Source organism: Triticum dicoccoides, chromosome 3A (assembly GCF_002162155.2).
Source record: "Triticum dicoccoides isolate Atlit2015 ecotype Zavitan chromosome 3A, WEW_v2.0, whole genome shotgun sequence".
Classification (NCBI taxonomy): domain Eukaryota; kingdom Viridiplantae; phylum Streptophyta; class Magnoliopsida; order Poales; family Poaceae; genus Triticum; species Triticum dicoccoides.
The window spans coordinates 458843077-458849823 of NC_041384.1; positions in this window are offsets into that span (position 1 = coordinate 458843077).

The window sequence follows — 6747 nt, forward strand, 5'->3', positions numbered from 1 at the left end:
CATCCAATCGATCGGCTTCAGTTAGCAGCAGTAGTGAAGGAATCGCTCGATCTGGTTCAGTTAACAGCAATCGATCGATCGCTCGGGTTCAGTAACGTGTAGCCTGCAGTGGAATCGCTCGGGTTCAGTTAGAGCCCAACGCCTCGCTCGGGTTCATTTAGAGCCAACGCCTCACACACACGCGCGTACGTGTACGAGAGAAACGCGCATCGCTCGGCCCCCGACCTCCCACCGTAACCGGGAACTCCCCGAAATTTTCCTCGCCCTCGCTTCTACCACGGTTTTTTCCGTCATGGACGGCCCAAAGAATGTCATGCAGCTGCGTCTCCAGCCCGCCTAGTAAGAAAAGCCCATTTTCTGTCATGATTTTTTATCATAGAAGTAGGAGCCCACCACATCTATGATGATACCGGGTTTTTTCACAATTATCGTCATAGAAGTGTCATATGTATGATAGAAAAAAATTCGTTCGGCCCAAAATGTCACAGATGTGTCTTTTTTGTAGTGTGGACTGGGCGCATCATAGGGGTGCGCCCTTTTCACCTGGACCAGTGGTTGAGTTAGGACCGATGGGTCCCAACAAGTGCCTGATCCCTCCAGGCACTTTCCATTGCGATGTACTTCTGTATGATAGTTGCCAAGTAAGCGAAGTGTAGTATGCGGCGGCAATTAATGGCATTGAGGATTCCTTCGTTTGTGCAATTGTTGCAGAATGCTGATATCGCGTCCTCGTCGCGGCAATCTTTAACCTTGTCCTTGACAAGGAGGAGTCTGGCCCAAAAGTGGTGGACTGTTTCCTGAGACTGCTGTTGTATGCTCGTGAGAGCGCTTATGTCTGGGTGGGTGGGTGGAATTGGATCTGGACCCTGACCCGATCGATGATCCGGAGTCTGGAGTTTTTCCAGACTTAATAGTTTGGGCTCCAGAGTATCTTCTAATTTTTGAAGCTTATCGTCCGATTCCATGTTCGGAGGACAAGGCGTGTCTTTCTGCCGGTAGGTGTTCGGTTCTCGAGGTCGGAGATCCGAACATAGTTCATCCTTAATATAGAGGAGGGGTTATCTTGCTCCTCGACTACCGCTATCTGGTGGGTGATCGGTGGAGATTTAATTTCTCTCTAGTCGGGGTTTAAGCTCGATCGATCGTAGTCTATAGCGACCCCAAGGTGGCAATGCGATTTAGGAGTTCGTTTAAAGACGATAACTCCGTTGGATCCATCCGTTTAGCGTATTTAGAATCAACGCAGAGGTGATTTTCGATGACTCGAGAGGTCATCATCGTCGGCTCAAGGGCCGAGCGGGCTGTCATGGTAAAACCGCCCAGCCGAAGGGTTTGGCCTGAGGCCAGAGCTCCTCCTTAGGTGATATTTTCCTTGATGATAAGTCGAGCCATCAACCCTTCCGACGACGGCACAGTGGAACTCTCAATGAAAGCACCAATGTCGGTGTCAAAACCGGCGGATCTCGGGTAGGGGGTCCCGAACTGTGCGTCCGAGGTCGATGGTAACATGAGACAGGGGACACGATGTTTACCCAGGTTCGGGCCCTCTCTATGGAGGTAATACCCTACTTCCTGCTTGATTTATCTTGATGAATATGAGTATTACAAGAGTTGATATACCACGAGATCGTGATGGCTAAACCCTAGAAGTCTAGCCTCTATGATTACGGTAATGAGTATTTCCCCTCCGGACTAAGTCCTCCGGTTTATGTAGACACCTGGAGGATCTAGGGTTACACAAGGTCGCTTACAAAGAAAGGAATCTATATATTCGGTCGCCAAGATTGCCTTCCATGCCAAGGAGAGTCCTGTCCGGACACGGGTGCAGTCTTCGGTCTTCGTATCTTCACAGCCCATCAGTCCGGCCCATGGCCAACAGGCCGGACGCCCAAGGACCCCTTAATCCAGGACTCCCTCAACGGCCACAAGCTCGTCGGCGGCGAGCAGAGCACGGACGCGGCGGCAGCTAGCTATGACATGCGAAGAGGCTAACGGAGGGGAGCAGGAGACGGAGGACCTAACCTAGCGGCATGCACGGTGGCCCTTGGAAGGTTAGGAGCGTCAAAGAGGAGGAAGACTACTGGCGACCGAGGTGGAAGGGGCGGCTCGATCCACGGCCTGTGGTGCTCCTCAGCTTGCGCTCATGGTCGAGAAAGAGGTAGTCGACAACGACGGAGCTGCTGGATAGGTCGGCGAGGCGAGGCGTGGCCGGTGGCTATGCGGGCGAGCAGCGGACGGCGACGGCCGAGGTGGCCAAAGGGGTAAAAGAAGCAAGGGAGCGAGGGGGGAACTGGTGGGTGCTATGGTTTGCAGAAGGCGAGAGGGAGATGACTAGGGGAGCCAGTGCAAGTGGGAGGGGAGCCCGAGGCGACGAGGGGATCCTTATCCCACTCGTCGATGGCGAGGTGGTGCAGCAGGAGCGCGCTCGGCGCGGCTCGGTCGGAGGTACAGGGGGATGAAGGCGAGCAGGGGAGACCAGTGATGGGTCAGCTTGGGTGGGCCAAGGCCCAGGGGAGGCAAGGGGGGCGCTCTCTCTCTCACCTCTTCTTTTTACATTTTTTAACTTTTCTGTTTTCTTTTATTTTCAGAAAGCAAAAATGGTTTATAAAAACTAATCTTGCACCTAAAATACCATTTTAACTTAGGCCACTGCTATAATTAACTTGGCACCAAAATAAAGTACTTCAGCATATTTGTAAATTAAAAAGCATTTAAATAAATGATTTAACCACTGTTTAAAATAGTTTAGGGAACTTAGACACTTTGCAAAAATGTTGGTTCACTACCAATATTAGTTATGGATTATTTGCACATGATGAACATTTTAGTTTTCATGTTTGAGCAAATATGAATTTTTGACTTTAGATTGGATTTGAATTTGAATTGTGATTTGGATCAAGTGAAGATTAGCAATAGTAATGTGATGACATGGCACCATTAATAGGGGATTACTGTAGCATGGCACTGGGGGTGTTACAAATCTCCTCCACAACCAGGAATCTCGTCCCGAGATTTAAGTGGGGAAGTAAAGAGTAACTTCGGGAGAACTAACCCTTATAGGGTTAATTATCTAGTGAACAATTCAGGGAATGAGGCAGAAGTTTCTCTCGAGTTGAAACTTAATAAAACATCGAGAGGTAGTATGAAGGTACAATAGTAAGGATCAAGCGAATGGACATACGATTGATACCTGAACAGAGTGTGAGCAAGGGGTTCAGAGCATCGGGAATAGATCATCTCTCGGAAGGTGGCTCGTGACTTGATACGAAGCCAAATGCAAGAATATTTCAGAATCAAAGATATACAGGACAGCCAGGTTACAATCCTGTGGAGCTGTGATAAGGGTTGATTGAGAGTAGGGAGAACGGTGTTATCTTACCGATCTCGACAACAAGGGTATGTCATAGGATAGTCTGTCAGTTATGTCGGCAACAATGTAGGTACCAAGGGCGAGGGACGAAGAGAACTATTTTCCTGCTTGTAAGACGAGGCGGACCAATAGGCAAAGTTCTCGTCCATCGTTGGTTACCGGAATGTCATCAACAATAGTAACAGGGTCCTACTGACAAAGTTGTACACCGAGGTGTTTACATAAGCAGGGAATTATCACTGCTTAGGTAAGTCAGATTGCAAGAAAGATTAAACAAAACAATAGAAAGGAAAATGTGATTTTTATATTAATCAGAACAATGGATAGGAAAATGTGTTTATACTCGAGTATCAAAAGTATATCTTTCCCATCCATGACCGGACAGCAAGTAGAGAATCAATTAGGTAAAGGGGCGAGGGATTTCATGATGTTACCCATATAATGGTGTTTGGATAATCGATTAAGAAACATTTAGCATTTCGCTTCCAATGTTTATGTTGATGATCGGAGTATCACAGACATGCTTCGGGATAGCACTGACAAGGTCATCAGATAAAGGTCAAACTTTGGATACACAAAGGGTCCATCGGAAACAACTTATAAAATAAGTCATGCAATTTCAACAAGCAAGAGATGAGGATGTTGCCAAAGGTCTCAACAACAATTCGTTGAGATTTCCATAAACATGGATTTTCACAATTAAGTGATCAAGGCGATAGCATAAGACACGCCAAAGTATATACTGAAGTATGTTCGTGGAGAACATCCTTAATTAAACATTGAATGAAAATACACCTGGAAATATGGCCCACGTAGCATGATCAATGTTTGAATGGTGATTCAATAACCAAAAGACTTAGAATGAAAATATCGACCATTCACTTCGAAGCAATAGAGTTGCTAGAAGTTTTGAATTCACACTTCATAGTTCAATTGCTGGTATTCCGGTTAGAAACAACACGGGGTCCAAGAAATGAATGGAGATGACAAGAAGTATCACTATACCAAGAATCCTTAAGAGGTGGAGCAATCCTCACAATATCCTTGGCATAAAAGACAGTAATACTTCAAGTTAGAACATAGAACAAGCTGGATAGCAAGGTGCATACATAACACGAACAAGTTTGTGATGAAAGGAAAGCAATAATGTTGTCAATGATAAGAAATCATCAAGGGGAAAGGATGGTATATCCCATCATGAATTCGATTCACAACTTGGAAGAAGGCAAATCATTGTCGATGATGATCACGACACATTTGTCGGGATTTCATTAAGATGTAATTGGTCGGCGATGACATCAAGTCAAATGAATGATGGAGCGAAAAGTTATTGAAACCACTGGTACAATACAAACTCAAAATCAAGCTTGCTGTTCAAGGAGAAATGATATGCCGAGGAAGATCGTCGTAAGCTTAGCTCTTCGTCGAAAGTTGTGCTCCAGGAATAAGGACCAGGTAGCACAGTTAAAATTTAGCATGATAACGATATAGACGATCAGGCTAGGAATGACTTAAAGGATTAATAAACTCGTAAGCAACAAAAATTACTTAGAGTTATTGAGTCAGAGTGCAGAATCGATTCACCTATCGGTGTTCCCGAGTAACTAATAACTCAGAACCCAGGGGAAATCTAAAATCGGTGAGAAGCAATACTAGATGAAGACTCATAGGAAGCAACACAGTTCTTTGATGTTCTTGAGATACCAGAGGGTAATACTCGAAGAAATATCAAAACAGGGGTCGCGGAGATGTATTGATCTGTCGAAGACAAGTGCTTTAACCTTTCTGAGACAAGGAATCAAAGAATATCAATACGACCGAAATCATAGCTGCAAGGGATCCAAGTTAATGACACCAAAAGAATTATCCAACTGATTAAATGTTTTGTAAGAAGCTTCCATAATAAGTTCCACATCGGGTCCATGGGCATGAACACAAAGGTTCAAGGTCTACTCCCACTTCATCAATGCATAACCTTCCATTTACTTCTCGTCTTCGACGAAGTTGTAGAGTCAAACTTCACGAGTAAATAACTCAAGCTCGGAGTAGAGCATGATTTAGGAAGCAGAAGATACAAATTAGCAAAGGCATTATGTATCCGAGGAAAAGCTCACAAGGTTACTGTATATCAAGGACATTGTCGGATAGAACCCCACAAAGGATCTGGTGGTTCACAAGGGATCTGATGTGAGCATCGGTACTCAACCAGAAGAAGAAATAATGCAAGGATATCATATTATAGAAACAACTGACTAATTCTAAGCTGAAATGCAAAGGGGATTATGATTTCCAAAACGGGGGATCATAAGTAGAGGCTCTGATCAAAGACAATTAAGTAGAATAGAAATAGATTGACAATCAATCAAGGTTTGATTAGTCGAACACCAGCTCATGTCCAGGGTGAAGTCTGAGCCGAAGGGAAGAATTCTACTTGTGATTGATGATTGCGAGCATTCACAAACATATTGAACCAAATTTTCAAAATGACGATGACAAAGGATGCTAATGAACTTTGGTAGACATACGGAAGTAACCATAATGTAAGCAGGTAAGGATGAACATCAGTAATAGGCTACTGAGGATTTTCGGAAGATTGAATAGCATTCCAAATAATTTTGTGAAACACATGAACAACTATGGATGAACGGATACTTGACAAGCGTGAGTAATTATCCGTAGGGGTATTCATGTGGCAAAGAGCTGCAAGGCAGTAGGATCATTGGATTCTCAGGACAACACAGAGTAATTCAGGGCACCTTGTAATAACAAGAGCAACTTGGGATGAAGGTATGAACGACAATGTAGGTAGTTACTCGTAAGGATTTATCGTTGGTAGGGTCGCATCAGTGAAGGGCACAAGGGTCTTGGGAAAACTTCACATAGTATCTTCAAAATCTTCGGGTGCACCAAGCAATCATCTAGAGTGAGGGGCTCTCCGGGAGAAAGCATTTACGAGAACCTAATGTTAGAGTTAGCAAAATCATTTAACCCGAATAGAAGAGATATCAGAAATCCAAAGTATAGACCAGGAGTAAAAGATCCTAGTACCACCCAATTGGCAACGTGGGCCTGTAAGCCACGCAGCCATGTTAGTAAAGCAGGTTTTTTAAAGACTAGACTCAACTTCGGCCAAGGAGTTGGAAAGGGGGTTCCTACAGGCAGTTGGCTCTGATACCAACTTGTGGCGCCCCCGATTCAATCGTACACTAATAATACACGCAAATGTGTACGATCAAGATCAAGGACTCATGGGAAGATATCACAACACAACTCTAGACACAAATTAAAATAATACAATCTTTATATTACAAGCCAGGGGCCTCGAGGGCTCGAATACATAAGCTGGAATACATAAGAGTCAGCGGAAGCAACAATAT